Here is a 20,897-nt window from a genome sequence, read left to right on the forward strand (position 1 = left end):
AACACACATGACTCTGGTAAGAGGCATCAGGGGAGGCTGTGCGTTTGTGGGAACAGGGAGCAATGAGAACTCTACACTTTCCTTTCATTTTTGCTATGAACCTAAAACTGCTCTAAAATAAATTGCATTAATTAAAAAGAGGAGAGAAATAAGTGAGTATGTCTGTGGATTCAATTTGGAAATGATTAAGTTTGGCAGTTATATACCACCTCTGACTGAAAATTAGCAGAAACTGAGAGGTTAGTGTATGTCCTTCCCAATTAGAAAAGATTAAGCTTCAACTTTGACCAGGGTGCTGTGTTTGACTTAATCACCTGTGTTCCCTGAGGTACTCAGTTGTTAATAAAGCATAACAATATGTGATATTATTTTGCACCATTTTATTACATGACATGGATCTTTTTGATACACAGATCCATGCAGGACACATAATCAAATTTTTACTGCCTGCTCTTCACCTTTTATCTACACTATTCTTTATAAATGTATTTTTATTTTAAGCAATGTATATATTATTTTTAAATTAGTAATATCATGTGTTAAGCATTTGCCATAGTAAAGGCATTGTAATCAGCACACTTCAACCCATTTGTATATATTCATACAAGAGCTATAAGTAGGCATTAATATTAAATTTTTACCTAAAGAAAGTTAGCCTTAAAGCATTAAGTAACTCTATCAGGATTCTGTATATGATGAGCTGTAAAGATGAGATTCAATCAAAGACTGTCTAACGCTACAGAATCTTTATGTTCTTAATGCTTCATTATACTTAATACAACTCTACTGAAGTTATTTATTAAACAAATAAAATGGCAAGTAGAAAATAAAAGATATTCATGCTCAGTAAGTCAAGCAACTGTTGAAATTTCAATATATATCTTTCTAAATTTATGTTGAACTCTGTGTAATTTGTAATACTAGCATATTACTTAATATATTATTTTGTGACAGAACTTTTATACTTAACTGGTTACTCTGAGTTTTTCAAACTGACTGTGTTACTTCAGCTGTATTTTTATGTCATTCCATTATACGAATGTGCCACAGCTTCATTAATTTCCTGTTTTGGGCATTTTGTCCCCTATCTTACTATTATAAATAATTTTGTGATTGATGATTTTTCTTATATCTTTGTTCACTTCACTTGCATTTCTTATCATGTCCTCAGAATAAATTTATACTATTATTTTTTTCATACATGAATGTCTCTGTGGCTTTCTACATAAATTCCTCAAGTATCTCCCGGAATGGATCCATTACCGGTTTCAACAACATTGTGTGACTTTTTATTTTCTATAGTTTTTCCAAAGCTAGGTGTTATTACTTGTTTTGTTGGAGTTGTGCTGGTTTTGCTTGATCATTTTGATGAGAGCATTTCCATCATCTGACGAACTTACTTGTTTCCAATCAATATGAGAGGAAACATATCCGTGAGGTTGCATGTCATCCGTGTTCCTGCGTGCTTTTTTGATTATACTGTTCTTTCTTTTCTTATCTGACTCAACTGTTTCCTTATGATTTGTAAAGGATGTTTCATAGTAAGAATGTTTTTTGGCTTGGCATATAATTGGTGGACCTTTTTATCCTCCGAGTCTGTGAAAGCACCAATGTGTTTATTCATGTTGTTTTGTGAAATCGAGAACTTAATATTTATGTAGCCAGATCTTTTTGGTATCTTATTTTTGTGCTTAGAAAGATCACGTTTCCTGAGCTGACACTCTCTTCCTGCTTACTTCTTTCTTAGAGACTTACTTCTCCCGGCCTTTCTGAGGGGATGCGTACGTGGTGCCCTGCACTGGGCCTTTGCTGGCCAGTCAGTTCTTATTCCTGGAATTTAGGAATTGGTTTTCGGAGACTTAGTTAACTTATGTAATGTTGGCCGGTGAAACCAGAGGACTGGAGGAATCATTTTCCATCATGAAACTGGCCTACAGACCAACAGAGAAATACAATAATAAAGTAAATGCTTAAAAGGAAGTGGTGATAGGTTTTATGCCTCAAGGAGAGAACGTCAATCAGGGAAGGCAGCTGCTATGTCTCCTGGTGGATGTTGAGACATTTGCTGTTTATTGAGAGGAGGGAGCCGTGTTTGCTGAGACGTACCCTTTCTCATTCCAATCAATTTTGCTTGTTCACTTAGGTTAATATTATGGATTCTTTTCTCTGTAACTAAATCATCTCTAATGAAGTTTCACTCAACATGTATTTTTTGGATTTTTCTTCTCATTTGTTTTGTACTGTTTGTTCTTACAGCAGGACTACATTAGTTTAAGTAGCATAACCTCCCAGGACACTTGAATGTCCTCCAGTAGAAGTCATCGTCATATGTTTCTATGAATATTCCTATATATGTGTGTGTGTGTGTGTGTGTGTGTGTGTGTATACACATACTTATAAAATATATAATACCTTCATATTTCCAGAAGAATTTCAATATATTTTTATCTTTTTGCAAAATTAAAACAAAATCCAATAAGATTCTGATTATATTCTAATGTGTAACACAATTCAGTAGGAGTAAAGGTTTTGTAACATTTAATTTTTCATACAAACAAAAAATATCTTCCTGCATTCATTTTGAGATTTTTCATTATTCATGCATGTATCATCAAAGTTACAACAAACATTTACTGAGTCCCTGTTCCAGGCCTTGGCCAGGGTAATGAATGAATAGAGATGAGAATAAGATAGACACACTCCCAGACTACAGAGAATTGACATCTAGAAGGGAGGTCAGACATTAGACAGTCATTGAATGAAATGACTCTGGAGAGGAAATAGAGACTAAATGATTCCAGCCTTCAACAGTCAAGTTAAGAGTTTCAGTGTTCATAACAATAGTAATGAAAGTCATTGATGACAGGTTTTAAGCAGAGAAGCGATATGATCAAATTTGTATAGGATGTATTCATGACTACTTATATTTTGGTACTGTTTTTTGTATTATAATTTCAACTGCTTTACATAGGAAAGTATTAATTTTGAAAGGTTCTGTGTTGTTTATTTGTAGTTATTATAACTTCTAATTTTTAAAATTTTTCATCTGAATAGCCTAGGTAGATAAAAATGTAAACATAATAATATTGCATATTTTTATATACAAACCCAATGAGAATAGGCTTCTTCATTTTTTCTAAGATCACCTCTAGTTTTCCCCTGTTCTAGTGGGTATCTTTTACTTATTACATTATTCAAGGTTGAGTCAGGAAAAAAATAGCCTGTAATGGTATTTCAGAGAGAAATACATTTAATACAGGGCACTGGAGGCTTATATAACCACCAGGATGGCTGAAGTACTGAAGATCAAGTAGACCATTAAGAGGAAATTCAGTTGTGCTCAGAGTCATGCAAGTGGTCACAATGATGCCAGCTGTCTGCAAAACCAAATCACACGTTTCTCAGGAGAACACTTTAGAAGAATACCATGAGAAGGGCCAACTAGTCAGTAATCTCAACTACTTTCTGTAACAGAATTCTAAATTTCCTTTTGGGAGAAATTCTTGACTTACTTTTAGTTCATGTAACTTAAACAGACTTGAAATCTCAAATCTTGTTTCTATTAGTAAGGATTTTACCAGTGACTGGCTTTTAGAAGTTTGCATTGTTCTGATCACCCTGAGCGGTTGAGAGTTCAGCATATTATTAAGTCAGGTCAACTAGTTCCTACCTTTTAAATTTTACTGAGATGAACTATGTTCACTGGACTTACTTATTTAACAGAAGGTGAATCTTAGACTGATGCTGACCATCATTATCACCACATGGGAAAACTGAATAGAAGATCAATGTAAAGGAAACAATCTAAATTTGAAGGCTTTTCTGAACAACTGATTTCAGCAATATTGGGAGCAAAGTTTAGAACTGTATTTCTGGATTATATCATTAAGTTTTGCTTAAGCCAACTGAGTTAGATTTCTTCATTCCCACTGAAAGGAACCCAATTATTATAGCTTTTAAATGTACTTTTTATTCTTTTTATAAAAGACTTAACTTTCTATTATTATAACCAGGATTTCTGCATCCACATTACATGGTTAGAATATTTTGTGCTGCCATTTTAAAGTTTCATATGATGTTAGAACAATAATGTTACATAAATTGTCAAGTTCTCTAACTTTTCTCAGTTTAAAAACTTTCTATAGATTGAAATTTTTTTTCAATTAAAATTTTTTTTCAATTAAATAAGTTTAATGTAATACTATCTATTATGAGGCATCTGTTTACAGATAAATTCTTTAGAAATTTAAAATTATATTTCAAAGTTACCATTTTGTTTAGGTTTTCTATCATTTACTGAATCTGTTTTTGAAATTCACATTGTTCTCTTCACAGAGATTTTCAACTATTTAGCTTAGCAACTGATTACTTAACTTTCCTCGTATTTGTTCTGCTGTGTTTTTCAGTTTATTATACTTACAGGATTTTAGGAATGTTACAGTAGTTTTTCCCCTATAGTGTCCAGTGGGTTGCTTTACAGAGGGAGGGAGCAAGTGTACAAACAGAACTCCTACAGAAGAGAATTTCCCATTAGGAAAAAATAGTGAGTGAAACCTTTCAAAGACTCACACGATGCACAGATGTCAAATGGGAGAAGGTTGCTAAGGTGTGATTCTGGTGCCGGAATTATTTTTGAAAACTGAGTATATAACTCTATATATAGTTAGAAATAGACATAGACATATAGTAAGTCGCACTCTTGCCACGTTCATAAACTATTAGATTTCAGCATTTGGAAGCTCACTACATCCTAAGATCACTCTACAGTCACAAGATATCAGAAGGCTTATTTTATTTTAAAGTGTGGAAATATATATCCTAAGGAAAATTTCACAATGCTTTCATTTTTTAACTGTCTCAAGTATATATTCTGTGATTATGAATGTGAAATTATAAATTGTGTATCCCTATATGTACTACTTTATTAAATATTGCACAGTGTTTTAAATCACATGGCATGTTCCAGACAATATTACATGATATCTCAGATTTTGAAAGCATAAAGGTAAATAACACTTGTTTAATTTTCATAGATTTTTTTCGACCTCAAATCAGGATTCTAATGTCAACCCTGATCTCGAGACACCGTAGCAGTCTACTCAAGCTGGTCAGTGAGTTTGAAGTTGCCTTTCATGCTAGCATATCTCTCATGGGCTGATTGGCTCTACTGCCTGTCATTCCTATGGGTGTAATTTCTTTCTTTATATCTTGCACTTCTGGAAATGTCATATATTTTGTTTCAGGGAAAAGATATTTTTATCCCTTTCAAATTTCAACATGTTAGAGTAATTTTCAAAAGACATATCCTAGAGCTATAAAATATATTAACGGAATTCTAAATGTTTGCTAGTCATTGAAAATACTTTTATCTGTATTTTTAAGTACTTGGGCACCACTTAAAATGTTGAAGCCTGTGACAGTGTTTCAACTAGGTCTATAAACACACATAACAATAGTACAATCATGTTAAAAATGCTTTGGTTCCTGAAGAACCACTTAAAGCATTTTCAGGTACCCTTTCAAGACATTTCTTCTGACAAGATAGGCCAGTCTTTCAGTATGTTCAGCATAGTGTGATATGCAGGGAATCTGGATGTCTTGAAACTAACTTCATAATGGGAGTTTTCAAAATTTAGAGCAAAGGATAATATCAAAAACATGATGAGATAACTTCTTCATGGCTTTCCATCTATTGAAACTATTGCTTCCCTAGAATACTCAAAACAAACAACATGTATGCTGGATTTAGAACTTAAGCGTTTCTTGTTGACAAGATATAGGCAATTGACATGTTGTGTATGCATATGTGTGTTTATTAAAAATTGAAATTACTACTTGAAAGGGAAATAATAAAATCAGCTGCTCTTAATTTCTAAATAAAAATTACAGTTATGTGAATCCAAGACATCAGGGAATGAGGCCAATGTTGCCTGAAAACATGCCTTCTTATAGAAATATTTATTAAGTGGCAATCATGTAACAAAATTAAATGTGTTTTTAATTTCCATATGTTAATTTTCATGACAAACTGTTTTTCATACATTTATGTATTAACATTACTTCTTGAGTAGAAAAATTGAGTTACTAAATACTGACTTCATATATTCCAGATTTAGCTAATAGTACTCTGTACCTACTTTGGAAAATAAACAAATGACTCTAAAAGATGACAATATATTCATTTTTAAAGATGACGAAATAGCAGATTTTAGTAAATTAGCCACCATCAAATGGCTAATAGTGTAGTAGTGAGTACTGAATGTTTTGATACTCAAGTAGCAAAACTCAAATACTAGTAAATAAATGACTTCTATTTAAAGTTTTAGATAGGTAATTGCATCATTCAGAAGTTTTTCTTTGTAAAAATACTCTTTTGTAAGAGCTTAAAGGTTTGGATTACTGATGTGGCATGTAAGTTTATCTAATTTACAAATAATTTTAATACATCTATAATACTAATTATATCCTCGTTCAAGATAAAAAGTATTTTCCCAGATCCTTTTGACTCTGATTCTTATATTTTTACTTATAGTTATGCCTTAGATTACAAAAAAATTACAATTTTTCTCAAAGTTAATAGAGGTTCTAGAGCTCTGGATGGATATGTCTTGGCAATTTGTTTTTGAAACAGTGTGGAATTCTTCAGCTAATAACAAAGCATGCAAGACAAAACAAACCATGGTTACTTTGGAAACTGAAAATTTTAACTTTTATTTAGGCTTTCTTTAAGGCTTTTATGAGTCTTGTTTGTCTTCTAACATTCATGTTATCTTCTCCACAATCAGATTCAACTTCCCTAAAATGTCCCAGGGGAACACTGAAATATTGTTTTTATATACAAACTAGAAAGGTCTTTTTCTATATGCTCCAATCTATCTGAGAAAGCTTTAAGTAAGTAGTGAAATAAAAATCACTTCTTGCTACAGACTGATAGACCAGTACTTTTTTGCTAGATAATAGTTTGGACTTACACATGCATGCACCCTCCCAGGCCAATTGTTTATGATCAAAAGATGGTAGAAATTAATGGCAATCACTATAGTATATCACTTCATAGCATGTTCATGGACCTCAATGGTAATGGATTTGAACTGTTTCCTTTTTCTTGTAAGTGATAGCCAAAGAGATTATGTATGTGACTTTCCAGAACGAGAGACCCAGAAAACGTGATGGCTTAGTTCTCCTAAATCAAGGTACAATGTACAGATTTAATTGTTTCACTAGCCAACTTCAGTGTAAAGAGTGGAGAACACGTAGGTGAATAATCAACTAATGAAGAAAAAGAGAAAATGGGGATGTGTTGATACAAACACCTTAAAAGTCTGCATAGATAGAGTAAGGCAGTCATGAGCAAGTTGTACAGAAGTCTAAATAATAGCTCAAGATGAGGGTAAGTGAGGACAAGATGCTGTCTGTCGGGGACTGAGTGATTAACAGGCTGAAGTTTGAGGTCAAACTCTAAATCTGCAGTTCAGTAGCTGCCTGATTCTGGGCAAAATTACTTTATTCTTTATGCTGTGCTTTTCCATATTCACAAAATCATCTCACATTTCTAACTTCATAGAATTCACGTAGGTGAGGAGTGAGAGCATGAAAAAGATAGCCCTCAATACATTTTAGCTCTTCTCATAATTATCTCCCCACTGAATAATTTGGGGATCACAAAATGTTACGTGATGAGGTAGCCTTAACATTTTGAGGTATTTGAATGAAAAGCAGGTAGATCCTTTCACAAAATCATTAAAGGACTTCAAAGTAATATTCATTTTATTTACATATCACGACTATTTGTAAATTAAAATATATATGCAATTGTAGTGTAGCCTGAAGGTGTATATAACATTTAAAATTTTTCAGTACTTCATGCAAGTCAGAATTCTACTGAGAACATTATAAAACCTGTTTAATGTTTTTCCTATAATGTTTAAGTGTATTCTGTGCCTTATTATTAATCTAGAAAGGTTTGGGTAAACTATTACCTAAAATTTTCACCATTTTTTCATGTATCAATTTCCTGAACTTCCAATTATACTTCTGCCAAAAAAACTAGGGAACTGATATACGTGCATGATAAATTTAATAATTCTTAACTTTAACACAGGAAAATTTTAGATAAGGGGGACTCACCTTTGTAACAACTGCAGATGAGTTTTTACTTAAATATTGGATTCCAGTTGTCATAATATCCAGTCTCCCTATGCTTTCTAACTTAATTTCTACTGAGTTGATCATCTATTTATTTTATTTTCTATAATACAGTAGTCATGTCTTATTTTCATTTTATTCCAGATTGGATTTCTTTCTACTTCATAGAAAAACCCGAGCCTGTTTAGCAAATTTTTGATAAAACAGTCATTTGTATATTCTGAGAGCCATACAGCACCTCCCTTTGGGGATAGAGTCTTAACCAGTCTTATTAAACAGTAGCCTTAATGTTTACCTAAATAAAACTGTAATTAAATATAGTGATATATTTTACACAATAATATATTTTCCAAAAGTGCATTTTAAGTGATTATTTGATTATAGAGTGCTTTGGTATTCAGCGTCACCTTGACCTACCTTAGGAAAGATAATTAAAAATTGACTGCTTATAGACAAGTTCAGCATTCAAGATTAGCAGTGATTTTAGTTGTATAACTATTGTAATTTAAAATAACACACTTTACCACTGAGATATTTTGTATTTCTTGAATTTCTCCTAGAAAAATTGTGGAAAGGTTACTAGAAATACAAAAACTAAGGGTGTTCATGGAAAAATGCAGTTTTTTGCTTCATGACATCTTAAATGTTATAGGCGTGAAATATCATTTGTAAAGTTTCATTTTTAGGTTTATGTGGGGTTAACTTTGTCTTTAAATTTGACAAGAAAGGTTGTTCTTGGCAAAGTTCTATGTAAATAAGTAAATGGTATAACCATAGAAAAATATATGTAAGCTGTATTTATGTAAGATGTTTCAAGCACTGGTAGTTATGCAAATAATAACACATTAATAATATTAGAATATATAAAGTAATATTACATCACATTATTAAATGTGTCAAATATATTAATCCCTTACTTTTTTTAACAATATCATTAAACCTATTTGCAGAAATGTTTTGATGGCTCATACATTCCTAAATGAGTGTTTTTGTGTTCATGGCTGGACATAATTAATTTATTTACTTTGAAAAGGATAGATATATGACAACAGCCTCTAAGAAAATAAATTGGCATTTGATTAAAGAAAGTTGAAAAACACACTTAAGTAGATAATAAAGAGTTAAAACCAAAATTGTTTGTCATGTACTTATGGAAATTCTTCATGTCTAGAAACTATATGAAACATATAGGTTTGGTTTGGTTTTTCATTCTCCCTGTTTTCTGTTTGTGGAAATAAACAAAGACTCCCCAAATGAGAACAGACAGAGGCTATTCACTCATGGCTTGCAATAGCTAGGGAGTCCGCTACCATCATTTGCTTTTGGCAGAGACACAAAGGCCAGCAGGAGAGGTTGAGAGCTTTACAGTTACATAGCGGAAGGCTTCAGTGTGTTCTGAACAGGTGTTGTTGGGAAGGAGAAGCTGAAGGCAGGGTAACTAGAAGTGATGTGTCTTATATGATTGGTTTGTGAGTGGATTTGACCTTCTCTGGTTGGTCCTGAGTTATAATAAGCATGGGAATAAAAAAAAAAAAATACTGGATATCTGGCAGTCCTCCATCAGGTCCTGATTGTCCTGGGTCAGTCGCTGTGAAGAGTGTGGTTTGGCTTGTCAGACTGGTGCTGCAGAAGCTGTAGGTCAGAGTTCAGTTGTTACACCTGGTCTGGCCATTATCCGTTTGCATATTCAGACCCTTATATTACATCTGACTGGAGACTGGTTATGTGTACTATTATTTTTCTCAAATAAAATGGTTTCTTCAGAGATAGATAAATAATTCTAAATAATTCCCAACTTGAAGTGAATGAAATGGACCATACAATGAAAACAAACAAAACAATATCATGAGACAAAACTGGACATAGTCCAAACTGAGTGTGGACATTTGAAGTGTGAAGGAAGAGGGTGAAGGCAGAGCAGGAACAAGAGCAATGTTTGATACAACATTGTAAAATGACTATCACTCAATAAAAAAAAGTTAAAAAAAAAAAAAAAAGGAGTAAGAGCGATGGCAGAAGAACAGCGATCACGGAGTATTCAGTGCCAGTACAATTTAAAGTTATAAAGGGCAGTCACAAGAGAGAAGGAAACCCTATACAATTTTATAGGAATTTAGTTTCCAGATGGCAGTCTACATTTTTCCCTTATCCTTCTTCCTCAAAATTGTCTGAAAAACTATAAGCACAAAAACAGAGGTCAATTTCAAGGAAAACTGAAACGGGTCATATCAAACCACACCACTGAAGCATGCCCGTCAGACGTCATCTAGCCTTTGTCAGATCTGGAGAGAAATCCTAAGCTCTTAGATCTGCTCATTTAAACTACAGTTTAAGTTCTGGACCGCCTTTCCATGACTACTTTGGTAGAGAAATGCCGTCCCGGAGCTCGGACTTTGTCTTATTTTTCTTTTCTTTTCTATTTTTTTTTTTTTTTTTGGATAAGGAATCAACTAATACTGAGCAAATTTAAAATCGTAGTAACTAACTAGAAAAAAACTAATTTTTTTTTTTACTCACCACTCCCTCCTGAGTGAAGGTGGATGTTTAAAGAAATAATGCTTTAAAAATGCAAGGAAAAAACCCTCATGAGGAAATACTCTATCTTACTTGTCTAAAAAAGAGATCATTTATTTGAATGTAGCAAAATCTTCTTGTTTATTTCCACACTTTTATGGATTAAAAAATACTAATTTATACTCATATGACTTGATGAAATTGTCAAGAGCATAAATTATTTTTTGTACCAACTATAATGATTCTCTCCCTCTTGCATGTCAAAATGTGTTTTTCTGTATCTAAGCTATCTTTCCTTTTATAGAATGATAATTAACTGTACAGTGATAATTTCCTATCTGTCTGCAGTCTCTCTCACGTCTACTGTCATTCATCTCCATCTATTTTATCCTACTCCTTGGAACTTTCTAGATTACTTGATCATAATTTCTTGATATGGGAATAGAAATTTGTATGCATTTTAAAACTTTTCATGTTTTACCTTTGATAAATAGATAATTCTGGAAAAGTTAAAGTGATATTAGCTTTAAACTATGATTTTCCATTAATTTTATCACCATGTTAATGTAATGTTATCACAATATTTTAGTTAATAGAAGACTACTTACTTAATCTCTTGTGATTTATATTTTTAAACTATTCCAGTTCTATGGTACGTTAACATTATTTAAACAGATTACTATAAAACTATCAAGTTAGATTTAATTGGCTAAATTCAAGATAATGGGTAAAATGTTTAATACTGTGAATATTATAAATGCTGCACTGAAATTGAATGTTTAGATCTTTAGTCAACTAAGAGTTTGATGCAATACTAAATCAAGTTAATTAACAAATAATTTGGATACTTGGACACTTTCAAAACAAGAAAATAATAAAAAAAATGGTTACTAAACATAGTTTTAAACTAAATTCCATGTTTCTTATTTTTATGCATAAAATGTCTACACCTTAATGGGACTTGTACATGTTTTTAAACGTCTGGTTCTGTGGGCTTTTGTACTGAGCATGAGTTTCTGGATTTAATAACATATTTTAGGTTCCTGGTTTAGATAAGAATTTCAAACTCCTCATAATCTCCTCTTTATCTGCTTGCTTCAAGAAATAACAGCTCCTCAAAGATAAGTTTGTGAACAAAGTAAACAACGTATTTATAAAAACTAACAGTTTGCTCATTAGGACTTGTTTTAATGCCCTTGCCTCACAGGTCCCACTAATCCAGCTATTATGTTCTAACATCTACCCAGTCCCAACCTGTCCTAAAAGATGCACCTTAAAATCTTGCAGACTCTAAACCTATAAAACTATACTGCTTTTATGCCTCATTTTAAAGCACCACTCAGACTCTGTCACAGTGTCTGACAGGCATTCTTCCTTACAGAGCCAATCGCATCAACTGAGCTTTGTTTGATCAACAAGTTTTATAGTGGCTTCTAGATGCCAATAGCCAACAAATACAAAACAATTTATTAAATAAATCCATAATTTCACACATACAGCAGATTAATAAATACCTAGTTGTGCAGATGGTGAATAGGAAGAGATAATTTAAATTTTCTGTATGTTAACAAATTGCCATCTCAAAGGATATAAATTTATACTGACTACGAGCAATGCCCATTTCTGATACTACATGAGAATGCCACTCCCCCTTGTGCTCACCAAAAATAATATTGTAAATTGTTTCAACTATGTTACTCCTGTGAGGATATACAGATTTTTAAGTTATCATTCACAGCTTAGATACAGATATAGAGATGTGTATTCAAGACTCATACCTGCTTTATGTCCATGTGTTGTGTACTTTTTATAAGGAATTACAAAAAAATTCCTGTGCCTTTTTTATGTAGAAAATAAACATTTTAACATCAAAGGCTGGAAAATGACTATAAATATTTTTCTATAGTGCTAGATACAGTCTTAAAAAATAAGTTTCTGACTCTATTTTCTAAAAACTACATTTAAATAACTGCTTTTTAAAAAAAACACGGTTCACGTATCATTATCCTTATTGAACTGCTTTGGGATCGTAGAAATGCAGTAGCATCTGTTAAGTAAATTATGATACGAGGTTTCAGAAAACAGAAATAGTTTTTTGACGCGCGTAACAACAGCCCAGGTCTTTCACTTCCTCACTCTCCTAGCAAATGCTGAAGTTCAAGGAAACAAAATCCAATCTTCAATATACCAAACATCCCTGGACTGTTAACAGTAATTATAGGAGTGAATGGGCCAGGGGCACCTGGGGAACTGGTCAGCTTGTCTCTACTCTAAATTACCTTGAACACTTGGGAACAAGATATCATGACCTGCATCTGATCTGTAGTGTAAACCTGCGATTCATTATCGATTGTGATTCATTACCAAAGGAACTGCGAGGCTTAGATATGTTTTGAACATGTGCTGCCCCTTCAGAAGGCATGCTGTAAATGGATTTAAAGCATCATTAGGCAAATATTCTAGCACAGTTAGGAAAATTGACTAGCCAGCAACAAGCGCGATGAGATGGGAGATCCTACTGCTATGCGAACACGTCAAAGTACCAGCATGGGTATGGTTAAGGGTGAAATGAGGACACGTCATTCCAACGGCTTTCACACAGTACGTGCCTCAAAGAGAAGCCCCAGTTATCACTATGGAGTTTAATTATGCGTACTTTAAATATTAATGTCAATATTACAAAATAATGTTTGATATTTAATCTGTTAGAACTAGGCTAAGAAACAGTTTGTATTTTTAATCTTTCTGTTTACACTTAAGAAGAATGACTCTGGGGTCCAAACTTAACATCGCTAAACTCCAGTTGGCGCTGGAGGACACGAAAATTCTAAAGGCTTTGGGCAGTTTTAGTCATTCTTTCTCAAATGTGAGTATGACATTATAGGGCAAAATGAAATGTCAACTCTGCCAATAACTAGCTAAGTGACCTGGAGTCATGTCTCCAATATCAGTTTCTTTATATTTTTAAATATAGAATTAAATATGATCTCAGAATATTCTTCAGCATTACAGACATGTAAAATTTCAAATGTAAATAATCTGGAAAGTGTTAAAAGCAAATATTCATGTGTATTTATATTGCTTGATAGACCAATGGAACATTATGACACTGGACAGGTGGATAGTGCTTTGAAGCTTTTGCTCTATATAGCTAAATAATCAGCTATTTCTAAAATTTATCCTCAAGTGTTACCAAAACCTAGACACTTTAGAACTGATGTGCATGTATACAAGAATTTATATGCATGTTTAAAGACTGAATAGAGTAGCCTGATAGTACTTGTGTCTATTTACAAAGGAGTAAGAACCCTGAAGCTGAATATTTCTTGAGCTAGTCCATTGTGAGAATGAAATGTCTTTAAAAAAAAATGCATCTCTATACACACACAGATACATGTCATTATTTTAAATAACAAAAAGACTGGATTAAATCATAACATTAAACAACAAATAAAAGTTTGCCATTAGCTAAAAAGTCACATATACTTGGCCGAAAAAGAAAAAAAAAACAAAAACAGAGGGTATACCATTTAGGAAAAGCCTTTTTGACATTGTTGTTCAGAAATGTCCTTGTCTGCCTAGCCCAAATATTACTAAATGTAGTTTTAGATAAGACCACTTATCTGGCAAAAGACAGAATGTTTAAAGAATGAAGATTTGCTTTCTGTATCTCACATAACCCTTCTTAAAACTATTCCAAGGATGGCTAGTTTTACTGTTCAGTGGATTACTTTTTTCTAAATCAAGAAGATAGATGTTTTAGGTGAACATGCATGACACACTCAACCTGTAAAAACAGGAGTAAGGGAAAGTATAACGCACTGACAAAGGTCAAGGCGTATTAGCAGCAAACAAAAACTGCCTCAATGTTTTCCTTATTTATTCATTAGTTAATGCCTAAAGAAACCCAGTGCTGTCAAGGATGATAAAGCCGGAATCATGTCCATGTTTCTTAAAGGAGTTAGTTCTAATCGGCAGATTAATGAAGTGGGCAGGGCACAGTCAGCTGGGGGATTGGTACAAATGTTTGCTTCCTATGGACATCTTTTTCTTTAAAAAGAAACAGATTAACTTGCTTTGTAAATGTGTATTTCATTCATATATTGGCTCAGAAACCAAATAATTGTGAGGCATTTGAATTTCACTGATACATATGGTCATCAATTTGACCTTAGGATACACAAAGGGTGTGATAAGGTGAGGAGATCCTGGAAAAATCTTGGGAAATGACCAAAGCAGGTCCATGGAACAGACTCATAAACTACCTAAAAGTAAAAAAGGACTAGTACATATACAAACTGCAATTGGGCATTTTGATGGGTTGACATTTTTCCCTGACAAGTTCAGAACCTTAAGTGATCTTAGAAATGTCAGAGAGGAGCTTAATAGGCACCTCAATGAAAACATTAACTACACAATTAAACTTAATGAGAATAAATTCTCCTTTTATGAGAGAAAGGTCAATGCCAGCCTCATCTCGGAAAAAAAGAAAAAAGAGTTCACACACACATGAAGAAAGCCAACTAGAGAACTAAAGTTAATGCAGAGCTGCAAAGCGAGAGGTTTTTATCAGCTTTCTCAACTATTACTTTCATATTAATCCAAGTTTGAGTGACAAGGAAGTACAGTTTAATAACATCTAGAGTCTCACAGACAAGCCATAAAAAAAACTCAACAGAACTTCAGGATTCTAAACATGTAATAACTGTCTCTTCATATCATTTTTTCCCACATATTCCCCATGGATGACAAAATAAAAATTTAAAACTTTGAAATTATATATAAGTGAAAACCAAGCCCAAAAGTAAGTGACTGAGGCTCTTACATATTTATTGCAATGTTGACTCCATTATTCATTGACCTTCAAAATAATAATGATGAGGTTTAACATTTATTAAGCTCCAACTAGGTGATAAACTTTGAATCCTTACAACAATACTGTTGCATGTGTAATATGATTATTTCATTTTACATAAAGGAGACACACTCAGTCAAAACACAGTTTTACTCAGGTAGCAAAAAGCAAAAGCTAGATTCAATTAACTTCCTGGAAATTTCACAAAATAACTTCAACTTTTGACTTCAAGTTCATTTCCGTATTTTGTTTTTAGAAAGTCAGAGACCTGCCATATAAAACTTGTATGGATATTTTAATGTTAAGTCACATTTCATAGAGTCTTATGCGTGCGTGCGTTTTTGTATAATGCAATATTGAACAATATAGTTAACAAATAACTTTGTGATAAATAGGTGAAATTACACAGATATTTTGAGTAGTTACCTAGAATAAGTTTTGAGAAAGACTGTGTAAAATCAAATGTTTTTTCTCATAAGTAGCTTACAATCTACAAATATATAAACTATATCATATAATACACAACATAATAAAAGAAAGATTGATGTAATTATTTTGACCCTAATATTTTTAAGAGTAACAAAGCTTTAGTAGAAGTAGAGATCAAAATAATTTTAGGGAAAATAAGAAAGTTTAATAGAAAAGGTGAAAATTAAATTAAATTTGGAAGACAGAGACTAACAGTTAGGAAAACTGGACAGGAAAGAGGATTTTAAGCAAAGACACTGACAGAAATATAAATCTAGAATATGGAGGGGTATCTGATTGCCTGAGGATAAGGTACATGTAGATAAAGAATAGTATAATAAAAAGAAACTGTTTGGTAAATAATCTAATAATATGAAGATTCTAAAAAGAAAAGTGACCTGATCTGACATTTTTTTGAAAGCGCACTTTAGGACAGACTGAAGAAATAATTAGATTTATATGGGGAATATCCTGAGTTACAGATCAGTATATTGTCCAATTTAACATTTACTATGTGTCAGATTAAGATGATACATATTTCAGTAAATGAGACAGAGTAACCTCAGTCATTTTGTAATGTTATTTTTCTAAGAGTATTACGGTATGTCTAATTATAAATATTTCATAATTTCAAAATTTCACATACAAAACTATTAATACTTTTTTTGTCCATTTAGTGTCATGCCCACCATCTTATATGCTATATTCACAACTTATTTAGAATTAATCATTTTCTTACATATATACTCATGTATTTCATTAAGACATTATATAAAAATGCATGAAGGAGTAAGTCTGAGAGCTATTTTAGATCTGAGGTCACAGACTGGTGGGCTGTAACACATATCTGATTTAGAGACGCATTTTATGCATATTGTTTCAGATACATTTCAAAATTTCCCATGAAACTAAAGCTTGGCTTCTCTTTATACATAGCAGATTATTTGGAAAACCAAGCACCTGTTTCTGGAAGGAGGCAGTCATGAATCTGCAGATAGATCATATACTCTCTCCATACTGAAAATACACTCTTCCACTGGAGAGTCCTCACCATTCCTTGTGACCAAACACGTAGGCCACTGCACTCACATATGTCCCCTGCTTGGCCTCTGTTGACCTCTGAATTGCAGCATATGATTTAAAGAAATAATCAACAGCACATGGCAACTGACTAGATAAGGAGAGTAAAATGGGAGAAAAAGGAGTCAAAAATACATGATTTTAGTCTCCCAAGGCAATAAAAATAAAAGCGAAAATAAACAAATGGGTCCTAAATTAAACTTATAAGTCTTTGCACAGCAAAGGAAACCATAAACAAAACAAAAAGACAACCTACAAACTGGGAGAAAATATTTGCAAACGATGCAACTGACAAGGGCTTACTGTTCATATCAGCTCATACAACTGACAATGTTCAAAACATAATGCTCAAAAACAGCTCACATAACACACTAACCAAAAAAACAAACGATTCAATTAAAAAACGGACAGAAGACCTAAATAGGTATTTTTCCAATGAAGTCATACAGATGGCCAGCAGGCACATGAAAAGATGTTCAATATCACTATTATCAGAGAAACACAAATCAAAACTACATAGTAGCACTTCACACCGGTCAGACTGGCTGTCATTAAAAAGTCCACAAATGATAAATGCTGGCAAGGGTGTAGAGAAAAGGGAACGCTCCTATACTGTAGGTGGGAATGTAAGTTGATGTAGCCACTATGGAGAATGGTACGCAGCTTAAAAAGCTAAAATAGACTTACCATATGATCCAGCAACCCCACTCCTCAGCATATATCCAGAAAAGATGAAAACTCTAATTTGAAAAGATACATGCATCCCAATGTTCATAGCAGCACTCTTTACAATAGCCAAGACATGGAAGCAATCAAAATATCCATGGACAGATGATTGGATAAAGAAGATATGGTGTATGTGGACAATGGAATACTACTCAGCCATAAAAAGAATGAAATAATGCCATTTCCAGCAACATAAATGGACCTAGAGGTTATCATTTTGAGTGAAGTAAGTCAGACAAAGACAAATATCATATGATATCACTTGTATGTGGAATCTTAAAAAAATGATAGAAATGCACTTATTCACAAAACAGAAACAGACTCACAGACGTAGAAAATCAACTTGGTTACCAAAGGGGAAGGGAGGTGATAAATTAGGAGTTTGGGATTAGCAGATGCAAATTATTTTATATAAAATAGATAAACAACAAAATCCGACTGTACAGCACAGGCAACTATATTCAGTATCTTGTAATAACCTGTAACAAAAAATAATATGAAAAAGAATACATATATACTCATATATATATGTGAATCACTACGCTATACACCAGAAACTAACACAATATTGTAAATCAAATACATTTCAATAAAATGATGGTGTAAATAAAAAAAAATATATATATATATATACATACACACACACATATGATTTTAATTCCGTTTGGCACAAATAGGGTCACCAAATTTAAGACTTGTTGAGGTACTAGGATTTTTACCTAAATCTTACTTGTGGACATACTCTAAAGGTGACCCTCACAGTGTTCGTTCCCTTGTGAGAACTCTCATGGTGAGTGTGTGTGAGAACTCTGACTTAATTTTAACTTAAAAATGGACACAAAAATGGTGGTGGAATATACATGATCAAGAGTCTCTAATTATGTGGTTAAATTACATAAAGATCACAGTGCCCACTTGCCTTCCTGTATGAGGATGCAAATAGCTATGTTGTTGGGGAACCCCACATGGCTAGGGACCGCAGGTGGCCTCTAGGTTTTGAAGGCAGCAAGAAACGGAAGCACTCAGTCCTACAACCACAAGAAACTGAATCCTGCCAACAACCTGTGAGTGGGGATGCAGATCTACCAGGTGAGAACACGGTCCTGGCCAACACCTTTGGTCACCTTGCAAAACCCTAAAATATAGGACCCAGGTAAGCCATGCCCAAACTCTTGACCTATGAAAGCTGTGAGCTACTAAATGTGTATTGCTGAAAGCTGCTAAATTTGTGGTAATAGTCTCACAATAACTAGTGAACTACTAATTTTCATTTCTTACATTAAAAATATTTACTCAGAGATGCTTTTCCATATCTCTAACTATAGTAGGGATGTATAGTTTTTACTCCTAAAGACATCAAGTTCCTTATTCACAGAAATCTGCAAACACATGAGGATCGCTTTATCATTATATATAATCATTTACTTAGTCTTCTTATAATTATTGGCCAGATCCTATCTCCTCCATGAATCAGGAGTGGCAGATTAACAATGTCACAATTATTTTTTGTTACTTCTTCCACCAAGAGGTTTGTTTGTTTGTTTGTTTGTTTGTTTGTTTGTTTGTTTTCCCATTGTCTTGAGCCTGTGATTGCTTTAACTAATAACAGGATTAGAATGATGCAGTACCAGGACAGACCTAGCTCTGAAAAGATTGCTACCTTCTGATTCCTCCCATTAGTAGTCCTCTGTCATCTGTAAGGAAGCCCCAGGCAGCTTTGTGAAGTAAGTGTCTAGCCTTGGAAAAATGTGAGCCTCTCCAAAGTCCTCTCCTCTCCTAACCATCAGCCGACGACAGTTCCACCAGCCATGTGAAAGAGGTACCTTGGAAATGGATCTCCCGCCCAGTGCTGAGCCAGACAACAACCCGCAGAGCAGAGACGAGCCATCCAAACAGCTACAACCAAACTGCAAGATCATAAAGAAATATACTTTTGTTGATTTACGCCTCTACATCTGTGGTGGTTCATTACACAACAACAGACGATCAAAATATCAGGAACCATGTGTATGTTCTCAGTGCTTCTAAGTGTAATTGGCATACATAAGCTTTACCTACATTTTTTGAATGGATTAGTGCTGTATTAAGTCTCTTCTATTTATGGAGATTTATTAAGACTTAATTTAATATGAAGATCTGAAATTTATGAAAAACACTTCTGAATGGAAATGTAGTTTTGGGTGGATATAGATTTTCATGAAAAAAAATTTGGACTTAGAGATGCATATTTTATCTGCAAAGAGGAAAGCATTTAAATTGAGGGAAGATTAGTTATCACCAGAACAAAAGAAAATAGCAAAAGAAACAAGGCTTAACAAAATAATGGGTATTAGCAGAAAGGCATAGATAGTTCTATATCCTAGGTTTATCTTTATTTTTAAAGGACATGTTTTTATTACTGCACTTTCACATTACAACTGAGAAATATATAACATTATTTGGAAAGGAAAAACAGATTATTCCCCCAGTACGTTAATGTTATTTCTTTATAAAGGCCTTCGGGCACACTCATTTAGATAACATTTGTCAACTATATAATCTTAAATTATTAGTCAACCTAAACACTTTATTTCTTTTTTTAGATAATACCTAGATATGTAGGTATTTTAGTTACTCACATTTGACAATAATATGGAGCCTCATAATTTACTAAGAAATTTCCTCTAACCACATGTCTCAATATTTAAAAGTGCTTTTAATTTATCAAAGAAGAAAGCATTAAGTGAAATAATGTTATTATAATGAGTATCATTAGGCTTAGCGAATAGTGGGGAGATTGGAGAGAAAGAGAGGATATCACAAAATTCCGTAAAACTCCTCTGTAATTTTTTTTTTATATAGTCCACTTACATATAACTCCATCTTTGTTAATATAATGAAACTTCTAGACTACTATCACTTTAGAATCCAAGGCTCAGAAATTCAACCCATGTTAGTTTGATATACAGGGTCATTCTCTGAATTTAATATATAAACTTTATATAGTTTTACGAATTTATCTGGGGAAGTTTTACTATCAAATTATATTATTATAATACATGCTTTAAGAAGTCCTGCAGTAATAAAATTGATTTAACCCAACATGTCCTAAAAACATTTCACCACAGTT

General features: G+C 33.1%; 1 protein-coding gene across 6 annotated transcripts in view; it reads right to left on the reverse strand.

Moving 5' to 3' along the window:
• The window catches only part of CDH18 (cadherin 18), an 884,058-nt gene that overhangs the window by 803,171 nt on the left and 59,990 nt on the right, over nt 1–20,897 (reverse strand). For 2 of the 6 annotated variants that reach the window (XM_074356531.1, XM_074356527.1), the window contains exon 2: nt 19,612–19,695. The exons of the other annotated variants lie outside the window; for them this stretch is intronic. The gene's annotated coding sequence lies outside the window, so the exon portion shown is untranslated. The remainder of the gene's footprint in view (nt 1–19,611; nt 19,696–20,897) is intronic. 6 annotated transcript variants of the gene reach the window in all.

This window comes from Camelus bactrianus, chromosome 3 (genome assembly GCF_048773025.1).
Source record: "Camelus bactrianus isolate YW-2024 breed Bactrian camel chromosome 3, ASM4877302v1, whole genome shotgun sequence".
NCBI lineage: Eukaryota > Metazoa > Chordata > Mammalia > Artiodactyla > Camelidae > Camelus > Camelus bactrianus.